The sequence below is a fragment of the Falco cherrug genome, chromosome 7 (genome assembly GCF_023634085.1).
Source record: "Falco cherrug isolate bFalChe1 chromosome 7, bFalChe1.pri, whole genome shotgun sequence".
Taxonomy (NCBI): Eukaryota; Metazoa; Chordata; class Aves; order Falconiformes; family Falconidae; genus Falco; species Falco cherrug.
In genome coordinates, this window is record NC_073703.1 from 23912736 (window position 1) to 23937406 (window position 24671).

At 39.8% G+C, this 24671-nt stretch overlaps 2 protein-coding genes across 12 annotated transcripts in view; one reads left to right on the forward strand and one right to left on the reverse strand.

The window, feature by feature from the left end:
- PEAK1 (pseudopodium enriched atypical kinase 1) overlaps nt 1–14525 on the reverse strand; it is a 119973-nt gene extending 105448 nt beyond the window's left edge. For 3 of the 5 annotated variants that reach the window (XM_055715543.1, XM_055715541.1, XM_055715542.1), the window contains exon 1: nt 14351–14522. The gene's annotated coding sequence lies outside the window, so the exon portion shown is untranslated. Of the gene's footprint in view, nt 1–14350 lie in introns of all 5 variants that reach the window. The other 2 variants (XM_055715544.1, XM_055715545.1) reach the window with 2 other exon arrangements.
- A 189-nt stretch (nt 14526–14714) lies between these two features.
- Nucleotides 14715–24671, forward strand: part of HMG20A (high mobility group 20A) — a 43764-nt gene continuing 33807 nt past the window's right edge. Inside the window, exons 1-2 of one of the 7 annotated variants that reach the window (XM_055716075.1) lie at nt 14935–15028; nt 21191–21249. The gene's annotated coding sequence lies outside the window, so the exon portion shown is untranslated. Of the gene's footprint in view, nt 14735–14848; nt 14869–14899; nt 15029–21190; nt 21250–24671 lie in introns of those variants that run through there. The other 6 variants (XM_055716076.1, XM_055716077.1, XM_055716074.1 and 3 more) reach the window with 6 other exon arrangements.

Sequence of the window (24671 nt, forward strand, 5' to 3'; positions counted from 1 at the left end):
TGATTTTTTTCCTGTTCAGCCATCATATCTTTCTAAGTTGTAGGCTTTAGTTATTTAAGCACAGATATTATTCTATGTGCAGCCTGGGGTTTTGGTGATTCAAATTAGCCTTCCTTTTTGCAAATCTGGCTAATTGTTTGGTGATTAAATCTGATAGATTCTTGCTTATATGCAATTGGAAATAATTAAGGAAACAATACCCTGACCAGCTAAGGAAAGGACATTCCTATAAAAAAAGTTAAACCAAACGACTTTTAAAGGTATGCAAGTGATGTGAGAGAAGACTATTTAAAGTGTAAATCAAACACATCGTTTGGTAAAATTTCTGTAAAAGCTCTGAAAAATGGCTTTTTTTTTTTTTACTTTTCTCCCCCAGAATGTCTTTCTTCACGACAACAGGAAAAACAAAGCAACGGGAAAATGAAGTGATGTCCCTCCTCCGCAGAGAAGTAATGAACTCTCCCTCCCCTTTCCAAAGGGGATCACAGTTTGCCAGCTTTGGCAGCCACTGTAGTATTTAAAATAGAAATGAATCCCAAAATGTGATTTGGCAAACAACTGCTGAAATATTCAGCAAGTCTGTTTTCCCTCTATTCCACTTCCTTTCTACCATTCCAATAATACCCAGAGAAGCTTTCAAACACCTCAAAGATTAAACACACACAGCTAACTTATAGACAAAGAGCTCCATGAACTTTAACACATATGCAACACATGAATCAGACCTATCTTTGTAAGAAGAGTGGCTCCTTGTATGATCAGTTCCCAGACTGCTGTGACATTTCAAACAGCTGTTCTTATTCTTACATACAGCTTAAAATTTAAGCGAGGCACCCCATATGCCTTCCTTGACCTGAAAGTATCAGGTATTTCTCCTAGTTGATTTGTCATTAGTAAAAGCCAACACTATCAAGTTTTATACAGAGTTCAATCATTTTTTCAGTACACATTGGCAGAACCAATATTTCCACAACACAGCAATGTTTCACTACAACAAGGTGAATTCTACAATCCAGAACACACACTATTTTAATAGATATTTTAGAGCATGCAATGCTGTGTTGAAAGAAAATATACAGGCAAAAGATGGTAGATTAACCAGAAAGATATGAACCCTTCACAGAGATATCCAAATACACTGCCAGACTAAAGCATGCTAGCTGGTGTCAGTATGCAAGAAATTACTCCCTAAACTGTTTTTTTAAAAAAACATAATATAAAACAACCTGTCACAGGATGGGAACAATAACCCAGCCATCACAGATGCTGGAAGCAACAACAGAAAGCACATTTTACTAACCTAAGTAAGAAACTGGATGAGGAAAACAGCACAGTTCAGCTCTAAAAAACATGTTTTAAAGAAGAGGAGCAGAGCACGTGGCAGGTATTACCACCACTTTCATGGGACTTAAAACTTTAAAACCACCCACTCCTCACTATATACAACCAAGCATTGTATATCAATTGATCCATCTTTTGCATTCACAGAATAAAAGCAGTTAAGTATTTCTGAATCTACAAAATGTTAGTTTTAACATGTAACTAGCCAGCCAGCAGACTGGTTCATGTAAGTAGTTTCAATTTCTAAGATGGGCAAAGTGTCTTAAAATACATTTATGCAATATCATCACATTACCAAAACATTCTGGAGGTATGTTGGAAGATACTGAACAGGAAAATGTTAGGACCAAAGTTTCCTCACTCAAAGAGTAGAGAAACTTTCCAAGCATTTTTAACAAACATTGTCTTCTACATGTTTTAAGTTTTACAATTTTTGTAATCCAGTCCTGAGGCCTGACAGTCATTTCTACTTTGCCATCCATGAAACTGTTCAAAGGCAGCATCAGGAAGACTCAAAGACTGATTTCACAGATCACTGGTTCAGGCAGTGTTTGTAAACTGCTGACCCAAAACCACAGAGAATTGCTAGGGCCTTGTGGACTCAAGAGAGACTTCCAGCTTGCTAGACCATTTAAATTTATTTGAAACCCAAGGTTTGCCCGTCAGCCTTTCCTAAATATATATATATATAATTTTAAGAGTTCATTTTAAATGAGTCCTTTTAGCCCACACAAGCAAATCAGCACACTGTTCCGATTTCTCCTCCTTCAAAGTGCATTGTGTTCTCTCAGTATAATACTCCTGCACAAATAATTCAGGACTTGCCAAAAGCTACCATCAAGCTCTAACAACAGTCCTACTCTGTATATTCTCAAATCAAACAAAACAAATCAGCCTGCTAAAAACATTATTATTTAAGCATAAAAATATGCTTAAAATCTCCAACGCAGATGAAGAAATAAATCTCTGCAATAAAGTATTAGCCTGATCAGCCTGCTTCAAAACCTCAGTGCAGAAAAAGCCTAATTTTCTTGCTGCAAAATAAGACTGCCATGCAAACATGAAAACTGCTATGCAAAAGAAATTACAAACAGCTTCAATTAATTTCACCAAGTTACTTTAATGCAGATCATTGCTACCAAATGTTGCAGACAACAGTATTTCCACTTTGCCTTTTTGGTTGCTGGTTCCAGCTAATTCAGCTCCACAAGTGAGAATGTTTGCATTGTCAATTTCTGTCACATCAGCATTCTGTTGTGAACACTATGCCCTATTTTAGATTTCAGTATATATTAAGGAGCATTTAAAAAAATTATGGGCACATGTCATTCTGCCAATCATTCCCATCAAGCTTTAGTCATGACCTGAAAATACCGAAAGACCTGAATGCATTTTACTGTTTTGCAGACAAACTGATCCCTTGTCACAAATAATGGAAAAAGTGATCTTATGGTCAATGATGAAACCTGTAAGAAAAAAAAAAAAAAAGAGGCTTCCTTAAAGTCTCTGACTTGGGAGTTTAAAGGCAGGCTCTTCCATGCTCTAGAAGCAGCAAAAGCTCTTCTGCGTTAAAATTGAAATTTCTAACTAGAACACTCTGAAAACTAAGCAACAAACCAAACATCATCCCAGTTTCCAAGTTTCTTCTGTTGCTGAACAACACAAATTAATTCCAAAGCTTACTCCCAAATAACATGGTAACTTTAAGTATTCAGTCATGAGAAAAGTAAACACTCCTCGGCAGGTTTGACTGCAAGCTTCTGATATGCAGTGTGGCTGTTCCAACTCACAGAGAGGAATATTTAACTAGCAAAACATATGGCTGCTCTGAACAGACAATAACACATGACCTAGCATGTGCTTGGACATCAAGTTACACAAGAAAGATGACAATACAACAGTTACAAAATCAAAACATAGCAGTGCCAGGATAAGCCTCTAGAAATACACTTTATGATATACAGCCATAAATCTTTACCATTTGAGCTAAAGACTTAGAAGCTTTTAGAAACAGAAGCCTAACCCAGCCTAACTGCTGAGGTCAAAAGACATACCCATACTGTATTATGGCAACTAAAATATTTACCATAGCTGTTTTCAAAAGGCTGAGTTAGCAAAGTGAGTAGAACTATGACAGTGTTCTGGGTTCTTTTGTTAACACTTGAATAACAAACTTCAGGCAAGCTTTTAGTTCTCTTATTTGTTAAATCAGTGTATTATGGAGTATTGGATTTTGATTGGAGATGATTAAAAAAGCCATTTCACACTACTGCCTATCTGCTTCCCATGCACAGACAGCTAGGATGCTCATTAAATGTTTCCTCCACCAGCACTTTAAAGAAAAAAAATTTTAGTGAACCAAAGCCAGACTAAACTTCTGGAAAGAAATAGGAACTTTAGTCACACCCCCAAGACAGTGAAACTGCTATAAGGAGGTTTTAAATCACCATTACCTTCTACTGCACTATGCCCATAGAAATGAACTCTTCCTGAAATATGAATGTAAACAGAAATTTAACATTACTTCCTAAAACAGCATTAATAGCCGCTTCATCAAAAATGCCTGTAAGATGTATATATACATATCCAGAAAACTTTGAACTCTGACACACAGTTCTCAGTCTGAAAACACTAAAAATAGTCTCTTTAAATGAAAGTTTGCAAAATATATTTCTTCACAATAACACTAAGTTGATTTTGGGATAGAAATATTTTCTTAACCAGTGGATTCAGAACAATGTAGTGTAGAATGATCACATGTGTCCAAAGATACTTACAATCAGAGTCCTCTTCAACAACAAAGAGAAATTATATACCTTAACTTTTACAAATACTGAATGAATCTGTTAATAACAGTTTTCTATAACATTACAAATATATCAGAAGATATGAATTAGAAGTTGGTATATTAAAGTGCCAGAATTGACTAGCTTGCAGAGCCAAACAACAAAATAAGACTCCAAAAATTGTTTCTTCAGTTCAAGAATGATTTTTGATTCTCCCCGCAAAAGACATTCTTTTTTCTAAGTCATTGCCTTTTTGCCAGATGCAAAGCAGGCCCTTCAGCCCCAAATCTGGTTTGTCCACTAGCCTCTAACTATGAGGTGACAGAAGAAATAAAGCATAGAAAACAGTTTTTGGAACTTTTGTTTAAATTACTCAACAGCTTCCACACTGTGTGCCAGTATCTTCTCAGGAAGTTATAATTTTATACAGAGCAAATTCCAATGATTTTGAATTATAAAAGTACTAAAGAGAATATTTTCTACTCAAAAGACTGCATGTTTAAGCCTCCCATATGAACTGTGGGAGACTATAGGTCTCAGAGCTAGAAGACAGGAAAATCTCTCAGGTTTTACAGGGCTACAAGCAGCAAATACTTTACTAAAACCCAAATAAAAACCTGAGGTCATGCTCAAAACTTTAAAAACATAAACATTACGTAATAAAAAGCTCGAGAGAGTCACTCATCTGAAAAACATGCAAAAAACTTTCAAAAGAAATATATTCCAACAGATCTTAAAGTGGCAGAAGAGATTATGTTCCCTCTATTTACATATTGTGTACAGTTTTTCAAAAAGGGAACGCTTATCACAGGTTACCCTGTAAAACAGTGCAGATGCATATGGGTTGCCCCAATTAGCAAAGCAGTATTTAGAAAAATAGTTATCTTAATAATAAGAAACCATCATTTTTCTCTCAGGAAAGAAGTGGCAGTGTTAGATTTCAATTTTTTTCCTTATACTAAAGGCTAGATTTCTGATTTTTCAGGCACTGCTCAATTTCTAGAATTCTATCCCTTTTGTTCTCTGCATATTTTCTATTCTTAAATGACACTGTCACATACACCAAAAGATTCAAAAATGTTCAGTTAATGGAATGTATAAAGCATGTTCCTTATCAGCCCAAGAAAGGCATCTTGTGAAGATATGAATGTCCGTCCATTCTTCCTTGTACTTTTTAAGCTGTCAGAATACAAATTCAGCTTTAGTTCGTCTCTCAAAGTAACAGTTTCTTCTTTGTGGTGTGACAGCTCTCTCTTCTAAACCAGATCGTAAACCCACTGCCAAGAAAAAAAAAAACTCAAGCATGTTCAAGAAAAACTGTTAGACTGATGACTGCAAATGCACCTATGAGACAGCAAGTCCCACACTGATTACTGCTAGGATACAGAAGTTGCCCAGGCCTTTAAATGTCCACTGGAAATCATTTTTCAGAACTTTAAGCAGATTATACAAGCAGGGCAGATTTTTACAGTGCATCATCCAATGAACACACATCTATCCAATACACAATTACCTTCCCTGCAGAACAGTTACCCCTGAAACTTCTGGGAGAGCTCATGGAAAAACTGATGGAAAAGAAACCTTGAACCATGTGGCAACATCAACCGAGTTAAAAGTAGCTGGGATCTACATCTTTAAAATACCTAAGTTACATTTCATAAACTGGCAGGAGAAAGTCAAATAAAAGTAACAAGAAACCTTCTATTGTCTCCCTTTTATGAATGTGAAAGAAATAAAGGTTTTAAATTACAATCAAAATAGTTGCCACATCACTTAAAATACAATTTTGAATGGACAAGCATCTCATAACAAGCAAGAGAAATCCAAGAAGCCACAACCATCTGCTGTAGACTCACTTCGATACAAGACTATGATGATGAATGCTCCTCTATAATGTATACACTAAAAACATAGCAATACTATGTCTTTCAGCGTACACTTGTTTAGAAGCCGATATTGATTTTCGGTTATTTCACTAGTTCAATGATTTTTTTAATCCACAACTCAACTATCTGCATGCAGCACAATCACTGCAACTATATGAATCAATACTAGTTTCTTATTTTTCCAATATATTTTCAACCTTTTTTTGTGGCTTATTTGATGAAAAAAAATGCACCAACACTTTTAGCCAGCGCAACATAAAAACAATTTCAGCATCTTATCCATGTAAGAATTTCAGGGACTGCCAGCTGAAGTTACAACCCCCTTTCACCAGTCTTGCCTCCGAAGACAATATTACTTATTATATGAATTAATATTCCCTTCTGCTTTCTACAGATTTCACTTTGTTTGGACGTTTATTAACTTTTATATGAAGGCACCCAAAGACAGCTTTCCATGTAGACATACCATGACTTAATATGCAAAGAACTGCAGGTACTCTGGAGGGGCGGTCAGGGGGGACGGACAGACTCAACTATGTAACATTTGAAATCTTAATAAATCTAATTCCCTGTTACATTTAAATGCTGTTGCTTTGGGATTTCACCTGTTTACTGTTATTTCTTGTAAGAATTATTAGTGTATGCATGAACCTTCCATCAACTGCCCTGGCAGCTGCACATAAATGTTTTAGAAAATATTATTACACAGCCTTTTCCATACTCTCCTCTGTAGGGGGGGTGAGCAGAACCCCCTGATAACCCATGCCAGTTATCTTTTTCAACATGCTGATACACAGCACTGTCTCTCAGTCTACAGATATGGCTTCAAAAGGTCTGTCAGTTATCTCCATTGTTCAGGAATAGCACTGTTGATTTACACTGATACACAACGATAATGCACAACCATAAGCAATGAAGTCAATCTGCAAAAGGCAGAGTAGGAAAAAAGCCTGCAATGTTATCATCATTACACACTACAAAGAAAAAGATATAACCTTGTAAAAAAAAAAAAGAGGGTGTGGGTGTGAAAACCAGGCACTTTTTTAATGCGCCACTTCTTGCCATTTACATTATTATGCAACCTAGTATGATTTGCAACATTGTATTTATTGAATATCATACTGATGCTGAGTGGCAATATCAATCAGAAAGCAACCTGCTTCAGCTTCTCTCTTTGAAAGCAACCACACAAGCAAGCAAAACACTTCTCACATTCCAACCACCAGAAAGAGATGTAATTACACAGAACACAGGAGAACTCACCCTGCCTAAAGCTTCAGTGCAGCTGAGGAATCTCAGTCTAACTGCTTTGCAATCTCACCTTAAACCTGCAAGCTGTTGCAGGAGGTTTTTCATGGCAACTGTTACTAACAGTATCTCTCTCTACTGCTAAAACCGGGTACTTTATATACCAGAGTGCATCATTCCTTCTGAACAACTCTCCTGAAAGAGCTACCTTTGGAAGAGATTTGCTCCCACTTGAAGATGGTAAGTGGGTTAACTTGTAAGGAACCATGAACCAGCACCCTACCTGCCAACAGGTTCATGGAGCAAGATGACAATTATGATACCGCTGCCAGAACCAACATAGATTACAGGGTAAATGAAATGTACATTATACTCTGCTTGTACTGACATTTTCTAACAGGGATACTGCCTTTGCTGTACAAGAAATACCTACTAGGCAAAATTCATAGGCGCAGGAGCCCTTCAAGCTTCAGCAAGCTCTGTCCTAACACACCTTCGTTTTCTGCACTTCCCAAGCAATCTTTTCTAGATAGAGACAGCAACCTTTAAATATAAGTCTGCCTCATTTTAAACAGGCCTGCCACAATACTTTCAATATTTTGCTGTTACACTCGAAAGATACATTACTGATAGTTTCATTAGTAGCAGAGCAGGTTTGAGGCTGTTTTGCTAATAATCTGATATTCCATTCCTTTAAACAAAATTTAAAAAACATACCATAGTATGAAAATTCAATTTTGCAGATATAAAGTTCTAAAATAGTAAATATTTATGCCCTCGATGCAAATTTAACACCAGGTTCAGTGAGTTGTTCCCCTGACTACAAGAAACTACAAACTGTTGGACAATCAAAGCATATGTAACTGATCACATTGAGAGTTTTCACGTGCCCCACATTCTCCACATCTTTACTATGAGCTATCTCCGTGCTTCTAAAAACTCACAATGTCTACAGTTTATTTAATGACTTTTGCACTGTAAACTATCTTCTCCAAAGATCATTCCAAAGAGTAGGAGTCACACTCCTTAACCATATAGTTACAGACTTGAAGCCTGAGATTGCAGAATATGATGCAACCTGTTTTTAAGCAAAACTATCGCATCTAAATGGGGGAGGCTGAGCACAATAATTAGCAAGGCTTAAAGCAAATGGGAAAACAATTATACAGTATGACTTACTCCCCCATGGAAAACTCCTATACTATTATTTATTCCTCTGAGCTTGTATATGTTTTCATTAAACTTCAAAGTTTATTAAAGCAATATTGATGTAATTCTGAGCCTTTACAGAGAGCATCAGTGATTTTTATGTGATTACAAACAAGCCCAGGGGTTACTCTGCAGAAGACTATTAGGAGCTAATACAAGGTAGAAATGAAAAACTCTGAAGAAAGAAGGAGCTAAAAGACTAATAGTTACCAAAAAACCATTTTGGTTCAAGAGCTATACAATTTTTAAGTGACTCTCACCTTCAGACATGCATGTTTCTGAATTTACCAGCCAATTTTGGGGAAAATTATGTATTTTCTAAACTGTTCTTCCTTCCTCTTGCTGCATTATTAATAAAAAGCCCACAGAAAGGACACCAACATGTATGAACACAAAACAATGACATTCACTAAGACACTATTTGACAGCTGAGAAAACAACAAGAGCATCTGTGATATGTACAGAGACTTACAGTAGGAGACCGTACACATTAAGTCGATGTAGAAGGATGCCTATATTTTTTCATGTTTATAGTGTACATTTAAGCATCTTTTAAATGTGTATGAAGGTTTTTCTGACAGCCAGAGCCTCAGAGCTGGGAGACTGGATATAAATATATCCATTCAGAATTTGTATCTTTTGTATTATACAGTCTTCCTCCTCTGGTGAGCTTTGTAGAGGGGCCTGTATAAATACAGGATGCATCCAAGAAAAAACATTTGAGGATTGAGATCTGCACTTATTTAATGGTTTTAAAACAAAACATGTAAGGTCAAACTGTGAATGTACAAGTAAAGAGTCTCCTATAGAATCTACATCAAATAATCCAAATCTGCTTAAACACCAGTAAGTCTGTATGTGGCAAATTACGGGCTAGTAGCCAATATTTTCTGACATAGCACTAACTTTATTAAGTCAGTGATCTTACTTTTTAGCAGCACACTGAACTGGTGTCTCAGACAAGATGTTACTAAAGCAAGTATTTCTAGAAACCCACAATATTTAGCCTGATTTTATTTTATTGATAGTGTTTTTATTTTTATACTTAATTTGTTGATAAAAATAAATTTATTTGTTTACCATTATTTAAAAAGTTTGCTAAGAATGCCTCCAGCAGTCAACAGTGACTGCATTAATAAGATATGTGAGCATTTTTCAACACTGATGTTTAAGTGCATGTGAGGTTTTTTTAACAGAAATATCACTCAAGTAAAAAGTGAGATAAAGCTTACAAAGGGAAAGACATTTTTAAATCTTTCCAAGGTAATATTTATTTTTTGCACTTTAAAAGGATAAAATAACCCTCCGCCCCCCAAGCTGAGCATTTAATTTTATCTGGAAATTAAGCATCACCTGCTCTAAAAGCTGACAACTAAGAATAACACTCCTAAGCAAGAAGAACCATGCATTCAGAAGGCATTTTGAGGTACAGACAACAAGTTATGCTGTTAAATACTTTTTACACACCATATTTACACATAAGTATTTGATGATCAAAGTAAAAATGTTCAATAAACATCACTAATCTTAGTTACTGCTACTAATACTTCATGAAAAAGCCAGTTCAGTTAAAGCTAGGCCCATATACAGCAGGTATGGGTAGCAAACTTGCTAACAGACCTACTATTTGGGGATTCTTCCACTCACACATAAAGGAATCTAGTCAGGGTGACAGTTTTCCCCAGAATGAAAGACCTAGGAAAAAATCAATTACAGATTGATTACAAAATACTTCTCCAAGTGGTATGGTTTGAAACTGATTTTATAATCAACCTTCACAGTAATATGTGATTACAGGGAGGAGAGAAATGGTAAACTAGGCTCCAGTGGAGTTGTGAAATTCTATGCTTCTTGGTGTCACCTGAACAGACAAACCCAAATACATCTGTGGTAAAGCTGTTTTGTAACTCAGCAAGTTAACATGGTATCTTTTGTAATAGCTGATGGGGTCCCACATGAAAAATAAAGTGACCTCTCAGCTACATTCACTGCATAGTTATCCTCCATTCACATTTTCAACGATCAGGCAATCTCAAATCAACTTGGTCCACTTAAAAGAGATAGGAGGAAAGAAACTGCTTTAGTGACTCAGCCACTTATCTATCCACGGAAAAAGGAAGGCTGAAAATTTGTCACATTTCTTCTCACATAATTTCTGCTTATGACTGGGAAAACCCAAAAGGAAACAGAGCCTACAGATACTAAACCACATTATTTATTGAAATTGCAGCTCAAATATTGGACAACTAATTAGAATTATTACCAAGTAAAACCCAACTCATTTATCCTTGTCACTGGCACTGCTGAAATACTAAAGCTCTCATTCAGCTCAGTATATACTGTTCACTTACTTGTTCCACTTCACCCTGCTTTACAATAGTGGAAAGTTAACTAGCAAGCTTTATTCCAGTTTGCAGTCTGTATTTTTCCACCCTAAATTTAAAACTCTACAGTAATGGAAAGTCCACATTATTGTGCTGATACAAATGAAACAAAAGCATTTCAGGCTTAGGTCAACATAAATCCCCAGTGCAATGCTTAGTCCTTAAACAGTGGTTATGTGCAGGAGCACAGAAGAGTGGGAGAACTGGTAATACCAACAAAAACTCTACACACAAGGTCTCTGTATGAGACTCTCACAAGTATTGCAATCATAGAAAGCAGCACCATGCTCCATCAACCCTTTCTGGTATTAGCATGGAGAACCTGAAGCCTCTTTCCCTTGGGTGTAGACCGAGGCCATGCATCTCCAAGATCCATGTTACATAGAGTGGATTTTGCCTCACTGGTGATTTTTGGCTGGCAGTAACAGCCAGTAAACACTACATATGGCTTGCAAATAACTTGACATTGTTTCTTTAAAAACTGCTTCAACTAATAAACCAAAACATGCTTTACAGATTCTGATTTTTGTATTGCAAGTAGGTTAAAAATATCTGGAGTTATCACATATTAATACCAGAAAGATATGAAAATAAGACTTATTTTATGTTTCCCCATGTCAGGTGTTTTCTTTAAGATCTCTTCTCACATCACACAGTGTTCACAGTTTTCACAAGTGCAGTGCTATCTCCTCATTACACCCATGTCATTCACATTTCCATGTTCTGCCTATACCTGAATGTCAGCTATGACACACCGACTACACGGGAGGGAGCAGCTGGGCAGGATTTCTCGGGAGCTGCAGCCGCACAGGAAGTGGGAACACTGTGGAAGCTGGCAGGAGAAAGACCTCATCTCTGATCCCTACGTAGCAAACCCATTTAGACCTTTGGTGCTCTCTTTTCAATGGCTGGGGAGAAGAGGGTCTAACAGCCATACATTAAAAAAAATAATAAAGAGAAAGGATTATTTACTTACCACCACCTGAAATCTGATCTCATCAGAAAGCAACTAGAACAAGGAAAGCAGTGCCAAGGAGTAAAACAGTTGGATCCCTTCAGAGAAAAGGGGAAAGAAAACATGGGCAACTAGCAGGGATGGGAGAGTCTTGATTCTATACTGGAATAAGGGGCAGCTCTAGGAAAAGGGGAAACCTAAGAGCAAAGACTAAACATGCAGAAGGAAAAGGGAAGCAGAGACACTGGAGCATAAATTCAGCAACAAGGCAGAGGAAAAAACACGTTGCAACTCGTTAACTTATAGCAGCTTTTCTCATATTTTTCCTAGCATGATACAGAAGGTTAACAGCGATTAGCAATGTCTGTGAGCCTAATCAATGACTTATAATAGTTATCTAAATGTTTTATTACCCTGTTTAGGCAAGAAAACATTTAGAAGCCATTTAGCCAAACAGTACACGCACACCCTTGTTTTTCTTTAAATGATTGATTCCAACCAATTCCTTTATTTAGAAAGTAAATAGCAAAGAACACATATTTTGGTAAATATGTTTGCAAGTAGATTTTCTAAAGAGCTGAAAAGTCAGAAACACAAATTACCAAAGAAGCTGAAATGGTGTTTTGCCTCTTTGTTCTCCCTTTCACTGAAGGAGCTATAAGACTTAGCAATACATCAGGTATGCTGTTTTTTCAAAATGACTAGATATTTATTCACATGGTTAATGTATGCTCTAAAATAGAAGGAAATACAAAGATTGCATCCATGAGTAAAGCTTGCTCTCTTATCAGTTGCTTGTTTCCACACGCGTGCAGCTGGGTGAAAGTGCCTACTAGCAGAAAGGCCAGACAGGAAAGGCTGCTGGCTCCTTGCTCAGCAGCTGGTACCTCCTGCCCCGCTAGGGAACCATACCCTGCCTGCTACTGCTGTTCAGGTGAGCAAGAGGCATTCAGGCCAAATGGAACACTCCAAGGAAGTAATTTAGGGCATCTGTAAATTAAGTTATCTATGTGAGATATGCTAATAAAAGGTAAATCCATCATGAAATGAATAGATAAGATTAACCATGGAAAGTTACTCATGGCAAAATTGGTAATTCACTTCTTGCATACTTCCACATTTTAGAGGACGAAATGAGGTTTCCCTGAAACCACACTGGAACAGTAGCTCTTCCAGGAATATACTTTGTCTGGATAAATCATCTTAGCTACTTTACAGACAAAACCTTTTCATCCAGTGTGAAACCAGATTAAGAGCTCTAACTAGCCAAAATGACAACATAAAATATCTACAAGTATTTCCTGCTCTGCTACACCACTGTAATCAAACTGTCTAGATGAGGTTGCAAGTCAAAAGTCACAAAGAATTAAATGCACCTAAAGCTTAGCAAAGGTAGCTGTTCAGCTGGCAATTTTGTACCAGTTTAACTTTCTAAGTATAGAACCTAATTATTGGAATCCCATAAAGTCTTGGACCCTAGAACAACAGTGTGTTCTTTCCTTCCTGCCCACATAACTTGTGTATTATTTTCCCCCTGAATATCCGAGAATAAAGTGCTTTAGCAGACACCGGACAGACTTAGGGCCACAAGTAAGGGGAAAATCTTTGGAGCCTCTTAGGAAGTGATTAAAGAAGAATGAAAAACAAGCTCTGCGAAATAAAACATCAGAGACCTAAAGCCAACAGAAGTTATGTTCCCTGAGAAGGGACCCCTATTAAATTCGAGGTCAGAGATCCACCAGGCAATGCTCCTCCTCCTTGTGCTCACCTAAGAGCAGCCTGGCCATTCTGTTACATACCAGCTGCCCGATAAGCAAATAATCACTGCAATGCATTTACACCGTTCCACTTGCTGCCCCGATTCAAATCCCAGCCTTTCCAGCCTAGTCTCAACTTCACCCGCAATAAGAACAGGCAAACAAAACGACTCATCTGAGAGTCCAAAACAGGAAGCACCGAAAGCCTGAAAGGAGCATGGAATGTAGCTACGCACGTATACGCTGACAGGCAAAGCCTTCTAAGTCAGGAATCCGCGGTAATAACAGAGTGAGGACAGAGCCCCGATAGGGACAGCATCCACCCAACACCTACAGCAGCTTTATCATCGTGAAATTCCTAGAAGGTGTCAGCTCCGAGTCGCGCAGCGCTCCCCCGCAGGGCGCAGGACCACGCCACGGAACGTCCCGGCCGCCGCGGGCCCCGCGGTGTCGGGGCGGAGACCCGGGGGCCCAGCCCGCAGCCGGGGGCCAGGGCGTCGCGCGGCCCCGCAGCGGCTGCCAGCGCTGGCCGGGCTCGGCGGCACCGGGGCCGCAGCAGGCCGGGGCGGCGGGGCAGGAAGGACACCGGCAGGACCCTCTTAGGAGGGACGAGCAGCCAGGCGGCAGCTGCGCCTGGCCGCTCCCCTCACACCCCGCCGGGCCCTCTTCTCAGTGCCCCGACCCGGGGCCGCCCTGAGGAAAACCGAGCCGCCGCCCGGCCGCCCCTCACAGCGAGAGGGGCCATCACCCCCCTCTCGTCCCCGGACTCGCCCCGGCCCCTCACCTGGCAGGGGCTCCCCAGCCCCGCGGTGCCTCCCGCGGGCAGGCGGCGGCTGCGCCGAAGAGGCTTTGTCAGGAGCGGCTCCCACGACCGGCGGGCCCCGGAGAGGGGCCGACTCCCGGGACGGGGCTGCGACCGCCACGCCCGCGCGCAACAACTAACTCCGGCCGCCGCCGGCCGCGCCCCCCTCCCGCCCGGTTGTGCGGCGAGGCCGCCTATTGGCTGGGGAGCAGCGCAGGGGCGCTGCCAGGCGAGCGAGGCTGACACGGGAAGACTACAACTCCCAGCGTGCCTCCTGACCTGCGCGCCGCTCGGCGCTTTAAAATGGTCTCGGGGTGCAGCGCGCGCAGACCGTGTGCTTCCGCCTGCAGAGAGAAAGTAGTCCCGGTGTGTTGTTTGAATTCCCGTTCCGTGTTGGGCTGCTGGGTAGGGGGAGGCGGGGGGGCGTGGCGTGGCGCGGCGCGGCGGAGAGTGTTTCTGGCCTGGCTTGGGCGTTCTCCTGACGTGTGTCTCCGGTAGAGGTGAGAGGGCCGCGCTGAGGCGTGAGCGGAGAGATCCGGGCGGGCTAGGTGAGCGGTAAGGCGGCCGTACGCGTGAGGGTGGTGGCAGTGGCTGCGCGGGCTGAGGGGAGCGGGCTCTGCCGGGCCACCCTCGGTCCTGCAGCAGAGCTGCCTTCGGCAGGTCAGTAGGGAGGGCGACGGGCCCTTTTCTCCCCCCTCTTCTTGCCCGGGGTGGGGAAAGGGGGTTGGTGGGTGTTCCGCTCCTGCCGCGGCGGGCAACGGGGAGCGGTCCCCCTCGCGGCATTGCTGGCGGCCTGACGCCGGCCTTCCTCGGTGGCCAGGCCTGGCAAGCTTCGCTGCCGGCCTCCCGCCTTCCCTGCGCCCCGGGCTTGCCGGCCGGCTGCCTGTTTGCTGGCAGCCCGCCGGTGAGGGGGACTGGGGAGGCCCACCAGAGCTCGTGTTGGGTGAGAGGGAAGAGCTGGGTAAGGGTCTAGGCACTTGACTTCCCATGTTCTTCTTTGTAACCCTTATCTTTTCTCTCTGTTCTCGCAAAGCGATAAGAGTTAATGATATTTGATGGTCTTTAATTCTGTGTATTTGTTGTTTTATCGTGTCCGCTTAATGTTCCCTTGCCAAGCAGGTCGTTTATCGCTGTATGGTTTTCTGATACACCTTTCCAGTAATAGGCTTTCACATTAAGTTGCCTGTTCCTGAGGAAACCTTAAGTTTCGTATGGTTGAGGTGGCAAAAAAAAAAGCCTTAGCCCTACAATTGAGACACTGAAGCCATGTGCCTTTTGAGGCGCCATTCATTCAGACCCTCTGAAATCCCAACACTGGAGTGAAACTGAGCTCATCCTCCCTTCCAGAAGCAAAGTGGAACCGATTAGTATAGTTATGGTGCTGGACCTTTGAAGAGATGTAGGACTAGACGTCGAGCTGGCTGTTGGAGACGTTCTAATAAAAGAACCCCCAAATCATTGTGTGAGTGGGAAAGATCCGTGTACCTTTCTGTTAATTTACTGCAATCTAGGAAAACGAGGGAAGGCAGGACAAATATAAATCCTCTTTTTCCCTGTAGAAAAACAGGGAAGTCCTGTTAACAGGGAAAGGGAGCTTCTGCTATGGAATTGTGGCCTCCCAATTTTTTTGGCTGCATATGGCTATCTGCAAAAAGAACACCTTTTCAGCATGCATCCCCAGTATGTTTATTGATTTATCAGTTATATACAGGTACTACTGTGTATCGTACGTTATATGATCAAAAACATACTTTGAATATACAACATACTCAAACCCAGAAATTAAGAAGGGATCAGAAAAAGATGAAATAAGCATTATTTAAAAATATTATGCATCAGTGTTAAGAAAAATATTTTCCTCCCACACCTCAGTGGATTATCTTGCATGTGTGACCCACTTCAGCAGCTGCTGCTCCAGAGCACTTAGGGTTCATAATTTGTCAGGACTACTCTCTTCTAAGCAAGTAGAAGCTGGGAGTTATGTCGGTGCCAGTGCCGCTTAAAGGAAAACTTTTTAATTGGTTCACAATTATTGCCTTTTTTAGCAGGTAAAGTCTTGTTAGATTTTTGAAAGCGTTGTTCTTTTCTGTGGAAAGTAAGTTCTCTAGGTGGACTAAGCTTGAGTAAGGCCACTTGGTGTCTGATGGGCACAGTAGTTTGGGGGAACCGTACTCTAACAAGTTTATGTATATTACGGTGAAGGAATTATTCTTAATTTCATAAGAATATGTACATAACCGGCTGTTGAAAACAGGGAATTTGTTTTCGTGACCTGTTGGGTTTGTGGGTTTTTTGTGGCTTGTTGTTTTTTTAAAAAAATCCAGGCCATATGTGTAGGGACACAAACTGATATTTGAAGATACTAGTTAAATGATGTTCTATCTTTTTTTGTTTTCTTACATACCTATGTTATATGTTTGTTAGAAGTGATGAAGTACTTGGCATTTCTAAAACTGTACCAGTTGCTAGTAAATACTGTAACTTTAGAGTCCAGGAAGTTGAGAAAATATTTTTTTCTGTCCTTAGAAATCTGGCGCATGTCTCAAAACAGAAGTTGAGATTACTAATTCTGAGGAGATCTAGACTTAGAAATGGCTAAAGCAGAATATCCAGATTAGTCTTGAAATTCTCAGTTAGCTCTTGTATAGGATACTAGCAGTTTTCAAAATAGAAAACCTGAAGATATGTGATCTGACCCCACCATCTTGATTGTAAATTGAATGTGTTTTTCCTGTGGTTGCTCATGGTGGGGCATGGAGGGTACCTTTATGGCTCGGAAAAGGGAGAAGAGAATCATGTTTCTTACAATAATGTTTTCTTTAGCACCTGAGGTTAGGGTTCAGCTCTTTTATATGTACCTGTTAGGAGGTGACTAACAAATTCTGCTTTGCCATAAAGAAATCAAGAGGAGAGAGATTCTTACTGTCTTCCAGTGTTTGTTCTTGTAGTACATCTTCCCTTGACAAGCCCAGGCTTTCTGTGTCTGCTGGACAGGGACCGTGCAGAGAACTGAGAAGATGTGCTGATCTCCCTGGCGCTGCTAGATTTCTTAATGAGAGCAGTGACTGTGAACTATATTTTTGCTTTGTACTCCCGTCATGAAGTTATACTTGGTATCAGAGCACAGGAGTTGGGAAAATTGTAAACTGGTGTGTTCAAGTTAACTTTGTAAGCTTTCTTTGTGAATGCATATCTGTTCACTGTATTTAAATAAAGGGTCAGTATCAAAGTGTGCCGAGTTAGCTAGGTGTATCTTCTCACATGCCAAAGCAAACTCAGCTTTCCATGGGAAGTGCTTCTCGTTGATTAAATAGGATTTGTTTGGGGGCCAGTTCTTTGATGAGATTTTTTTTAAGTCTTGTGGCATGTGCTGTGAGAAACTGTTAGATATTAGAGCACAGGTCAAGAGCCTGCACTTATAATGGGGATACTGTTCTGATGATGGTCTGTGGAGGAGAAGGGTAACTCAAGGGAACATGCATGTACTGTTTTGAGGACAGCAGGTGAATGAAGAACAGTTGTCTTCTGATTTGTTAGTTGTTCATGTGCCCTAATAAAATGCCCTTTCTATCTATAACTTGATTGCCTTTGGCAATTTGCCAAAACTATGTTGCTTCTTGTTTTCCATTAAGCTTTTCAAATGTTTTTACTCAAATGATTTCCCTTAGAAAGAGGAAGGGAATATTTCTTCCGTACACAGGAACTGTTAAACTTCAGTTTCTTCTAAGATGTGAATAGTGGTAGATAAAAACACTTTGACAGTAAGTGTTCTAGGTATGAATTTACTAGGGACAGTCTGTTTTCAGAAACCACTATTATTTTCCTCAGTGGGTTTGTTCATGAGAGGAGTTAAGGCTAGTTGCTGTCTATTTAAAATACGTGGTGCAAGTGGTAACTGAAACCTTTATTACTTATGTAGGTCAGCCTCCATTGCAAGATCTGCAATGTTTACTGTCTTGTATTGTTGTCTGACTGCACAACTGGCTTGTTCCTGCACCAGTGGCATCAGTAGTGCAGTGTTAGTAAAAACTAATGGCTGCCATCTGAGCTAGGTGTGGTCTGATACTAGTCTAGTTGTTTTGCCTCAATACTCTAGATTTGAGTTTGTACATACACTGCCAGTGTTACTCCCAGTGGGACAGGTCAGGTGATAAGCAATTGAAAACAAACGAGTCTTGTAATAATTTCTTCTATAATGGGCTTGTTGGGAGGTCTGTTAAAGTTTTTTGTATGCAAGTTAAACCCACAGAGGTTTAGTTCTTATTAAAGGAGTAGCTTGCATTGTTCATACCTATCTATTAGGGACAAACCTGAGATTGACCTTCTATTTCTGAAGGCCTGCTTAATAACAGTTTGATAAGGACAGCTTTTGGTGAATTGCAGCTACAGCTGGTTTTGAATGACGCTGTTTATCTGGGAGAAATCTCCATTCTGTGTTACAGGAGAACAAAACCAATTACAGTGGAATAACTGAATACTTCTAAGGTATAAATTTATTAGGATATCTTCCTTGTTCCATGACCATACTCTTGCAAATGCTGATGCACTTCAAAGAAAACTTGCCTGTCAGAAATTACATTAAGAACGTTACTGACTAGATATATTTATTTTTTTAGTCGTAAATATGTTAAATGGAAGCTGTGCAAAGTTGTCTTCAAAAAGGCTTGTTAATGATTATGATCCCATTCCCCTTTGCAGGAGACTAGGGCAATATCTGACTTGGGCTGACTGATTTCAGTCTTTTGGACCATACCTCCTAGATGGGATACAACGAATAACATTTATCTTACACGTCACTGTTTCTGAAATTCTTAGGACTTGTATTGTTTGTGCTATTTCTTCAGGTAAAAAGGAATCTGTAAGACTTTGGAATATGTCTTTTGGGCATTATGGCTGGGATAAGTAATGAGTTGAGCAGCCAACACCCTTAGCCTGTAGTTCAGAAAATGCTGTGATAGCATGAAAATGGGAAGAGTTGTTTTAGTCAAAAGACTTGAGTGGCATAAACTTTCACACAGTTTTATCATCAGGAACATCAGAAAATGAGGATAGTGAAAGTGTCATTTGTTAATTGAGTTCAAGAGACTTAAGATCGACAGATCTTATTTCTGAATGCTTCTTCATTTTTTTTCTTCTGCTAAATAGTGCAGAACACAGAGGATTTCTTGGCAATTTAGTGGATACCAGGGGAAAGTCTACTTTTGTTTTATTGTTGTGTCCAAATATGAAAAGATAAATTCATAGCTTTAATTATACAGTGGTGTCTGAGGGATTGTTTGCAGCCAAAAGAAACTCTCAACAGTGTTCTTAATTGCTTTTCAAAATATGTCATTTCTAGAACTTGCTAGGACTCTGAAGTGGTAGTGTATATGATTTGTGCTTTCTGCTTGGGGGCGTAATTCTGAAGGAGCTTGAGCCAGTGAATCTTTGCTGCTGTTGTCTGCTGATGCTAGCTACTCATGCATGTTTTTGGCAAACTGTTTCAAAGAGCTTATGAGATTAGAACTCTTTTGTCTAGCTGGTAAATTAGTTCAGGGACTTTGACAAGTTGAAAACCAGTCTGCATGAACGCTAGTGTATGTGTAGGGGAGGAGAGTGTGGCTGGTTGTCAAGAAGACAAAGATGGGGAAGTGGTAAGGCCCATGGTTTAACTGTAACATAGAACTGTAAGATATCGAGGGGGTACCCAACCTTAGGTGCTCTGGATCCACACTGATAATGATAAACAGTTCCTGAAAGGCCAATTCTGTTCCTTTTCTTCATCCTGATGCTTATCTGATTATGCAGCAGTTGAGAGAGGATGTTACTGTCAGGAAGGGGCATTGCTTTGCTTCCACTTTAGCCCACTAAACCAGCTTGCTGCTTTTGTGTGCACCACTTCTGGCTCAGGAGAAACAGACATGCGGTTTGTGGGAGGAATAGGGCAATCCCCTGGTGCCACTAGCTGTGATGTGCAGCTGACCTGCACTGGGTAGCTAGTTACCCAGATGGCACAACTGCTGCCTTGTTTGGCCTCTTGATGGGGTGGATCTCCCAGCAAGTGCAGGGAATGAGAGAAAAGACATGGTTGATTTTTTTTTAAAAGTAGGCTTAATGGATGACTAAGGAATATTTTTTTATTATTTTGTGGGATCTAAATGTGAACCTAAGCCTGCAGTACGGTTGTTTGCTGTGGTTGGATGAGTTCTCAGACGGTCTTAACCAAATGATGGTTAAGCAGATCTGACTTAGCTGTGTCTGTTCCATAGTTCCTTTTATTTCAGGTAAGTGGTATGACATGAATTAGGTCTTTCTGTGAATATTTGTTGTTGTTACTTAAGAAAGAAGCAATTTGTTTCTCCTGAAATTCCCTAGGCTGTTGTTCCAAAGTCTTAGACAACACCACACCATCCTATGTCTAACTTTGGAGTAGTTTGCTGAAAACTAGTAATTGACAAAGCATCAGTAATACAAATGAACTTGGGGGGGAGGGGGGGAGAGGACTGTCTGTCATTTGTGTAAGAATAGGCTAAGTAATAATCTTAACCTTATGACTCCAGGGGCATAGTTATATGTTGATCAAAGGTTGATTTTTCTGGTGTAATATGGTTAGTGTCCCATGCTAGTGTTCAAAATACGCTGTCGCTGATGGTATGTAGAAAGAGAAAGCATCGGTCTCCATAGTTGGAAAAGCAGTGCAGAGCTGTGGCAAAACAAGTTCTGGTAATAGTGTGAGAGTGTACAACAGGGAAAACAGATCAATGCCAAGCCAAGTACTGTAAACAGTAAACTGTGAATCTTCTTTCACACTTCTAACTGGAGTTTGCTAACATCATGTTTCAGCCAAGAAGTCTGGGGGGCAAGGGGGGATGTTTCCAGTACCGGATAAATAGCAGACAAAGGTAAGGGAAGGCTTGGTGTATGTTTTAGTTTTAAGTTGTTCTGTTGGGATTTTTTTATTTAAACTGACATTCTAAACCTTTTGCCTTCATATAGTGCTCCTCTCATGTCCCACTACTCCACAGCTTACTTAAAGAATAAGCATAATCTTCCTTGATTGTGTTTTCACTTACCCAGTGCATAGACAAAGACATCTTCTGATAGCTAAGAATAAAAAACTTAAGACTCACTGAAGAAAGGTATTCCATGTAAATCTACTCTATCTTCAAATACACAAGCATCTTGTTGGAATATCTCATGAATCACAAAATCTATACAATTTCTAGAGCAGATGAGTCTCCAAAAGTCCTGAACTATATAGGCATTATATATATATAAACATGTATATGTATATAAAAATATTTTATATATATTTATATATACATATATAAATATATTATATATATATATATGCTTTTGTTTCTCCTTCAGAATGTATTTCTTAATGAGCAGGTTTTACATTAGTTCTTGCTGCTTGGATTTGGATGTTTGTGATTGTCTCAACAAAGGAGGGCTCTAAAGCAGGAGCTGGAGGTTCACGATTCAAAACAGAGTACCAAAACAGTGATGAACTGGGAGAAATTTGGAAGACTTAGTGAAGGCAGTGTGACACTGGAAGATTTGTTGTTTGAGTTTAAACTTTGCCAATGCAAAATCAAATAATGACCGCAGAAAAAAAGATGTAGTTATGTAAAAAATATGACACAGCAGGTTTTTTCAAACCTGACATCTAGTCCATTACTGTTGCAGGTAACCATACTCAAGTCTTTAGGATCAGATTTCTGGCTTGGGATGCATTTACCACAGTATGCTTTAGCTGGTATTGCACATGACTCATGCTAACACTTAAATGAAATAGAGATAACCAATATTTGACTAAATCCTTACTGTTTCGGGATGTGGGAAGCATGACAGAATAGATTTCAACTACTCTTCTGCTGAGTTAAGATAAGAATGTGTATTTGCTGCAATTCATATAAGATAGGATGACCCAGTGTAATAAGTATCCCTTGTTAGAACAAATGAATTGGAATTTGTGGAATTCAATTTCTGTTTCCAGACTTATGGGAAAGAATCTCAGGTTTTATCAGGAGGCAAAATGTTTAGCTTTAGATTTGAAAGAAAAAAAGCCCCGAAATGTCAAGTCAGCTTATGAGTGAATCCTAATTTTTTTCTGGTAATCATATTTCATCCCACTTATGACTGTTTTGGGGCCTTCAGTTACTGGAAGAGTTTCAAACCTTCTTAATTTCTGACACCACTAGAATTTTAGTGAGAGAGCTGAATCTCAGGTTATAGGAATGTAAGTTGCTATCTGTTGGCTGTGCAGCTTGTGTCTCTTTTTCTTCTGCCAGCTGCAATGTTTGCTGGATCGTTTGCTGAGCCATTTCACCCTTTAATCTGGCATAAACTAATTTGATAAATGAACCAAAAGCTCTTCTGTTTCTTTAGCATGCTGAAACACATGACTTGTCCAGTGAACAGAAGTGCCAGGCTGCAGATGATGCTGTATGAGTAGTTAGTAGTTAAATAGGCTTAGACTGCCATAAAACTATAGCCTTAGGCAGTGGAGAGCTATTGTCTGCACCTTCTAGCACCTGGTTTATCTTCTTGAGGGCCGATGACCTTTCTGAATGCTTTTCTTGATGTCATGTTAACATTATAGTGGAATGAGTCCAAAAAGTTATCTTTTATGATTTCGAGTGGCGCATATAGCTTAATACAACCATTTACCATGTGTGGAAGCAGGAGTTTCCATGTGCATTCTTTTTTAATAAGCTCTGGTATTTATTTGAGCCCTCCGAGTCATTTCAATTATGTATCTGAGCTGGTGTGAGTTACCCAGCTTCCCCTTTTCCCTGCCATTCTCCCTAAGGGGAGTGTTAGAGCAGCTCTGTGAAAAATCCAGTAAACGGGAGAAAGGTGAAGGGACCAAGACCACCTCCTCTCTGTGGCAGCAAGCTACTACTCTGTAACCTATCCTTAAATCTAGGTAGTATTAAAATATGCAGAGCTTGAGAGAGGCCTGAAAATTGCATTCATCTAATGCTTGACTTAGCCACCAGTATTTTGCCAGTTTCCCATTCTGCTTCATCAGTTGACAATACCACATAAATCATTTTGTGACATCAGGATTCTGTAAACTGTTAACTAGCACCAGGCACTTAACTGGAACGTGGAAGTGAAAGTAATTTTTTTTTTTAAACTCAGGGTATAGGAAAAAGAAAGGCAGAAAAAGCTTCTGAATCATACTAGTTTGATCCTTGGCTTTTTAAACGTCAACTTAAAGTCACAAATAGTGCCTGATTCATCCTGCTTTCTGAACTTTGATGTCTTTGAACAGAATCGCATCAGTTTAAAAATTTTTGATTACTGAGGGAGAGGTAATGTGACAACTGCTTTTTCAATAGTTGTAGTTTACTAACCTGGCTTATGTTTTTGTTTTTAAAGACTGTACTCAAACAAACCAATCTTTATATTAGTTCCCATTTAAACTAGTATACCTCAGGACAGGTGTAGGCTGGGAAAGGCCTCCTTGCAAGCACTGACATGAAGAGGGGTTGGAGGTGACTGGATAATCCAGCTGTGAACATTAGCATTTAGTGAAGCTCGGAGCCAGCTAAAACTTAGGTATAAGAACAGAATCTAACAGGCAAAGTACTAATGCATGTCTTCTGCAGCTGGCACTGCTACAGCTACTTTTGGAATTCGGAAAGGGTTGCTAGCACACTGGAGAAAGACCAGACTCTGAAAATGAGTTAAGAACATTTTTTTCAGTCCTAAAAATGAATGTGGGTGCTGCATTTTTTTTAACTTCTTGAAGGGATATGTTTATCAAATAACTTAATTGGAGTTCATCGATGTAGGCTTATAGGGTCTAGTCTGTAAAAGCATAACAAAATCTACTGAACAACAGAGAGTTGTACAAATGTACTGTGTGTGTAACTACCATGTGGGACAGCTGATGCAGTTACACTTCTCTTACTGTCTTTAAAACAAGACTGGGTAACCATTATATAGCTTTGAATTCCATTTTGTGTTTCTTTTTTTAACAGAAGATAGTTGGCTGATGCTAAAATGGGGCAGTCTGGGTGATCACGGTCATCCCCTCTAGCCTGTGCATGTGGGTATACAGTGGTTTTACAGAGAAGTTTTTTTAGTTCTAGCCCAGGAAACTTTCTTTAGAAAGTACAGAAATCTTGCAAGTATTTTTATTGGATTAGCCAAAGCAGTCCTTGTTTTGACATAAGATTTGATTGTTCATCTGTTTACATTTGGATATAAAAATCTATAGAATTAATAACTGCATTTTAAATTTAGACTGGGAGACTTTATATGAGTTGTTTTGAATGAATACTGATACGGAAATCATCCTAATATCAAA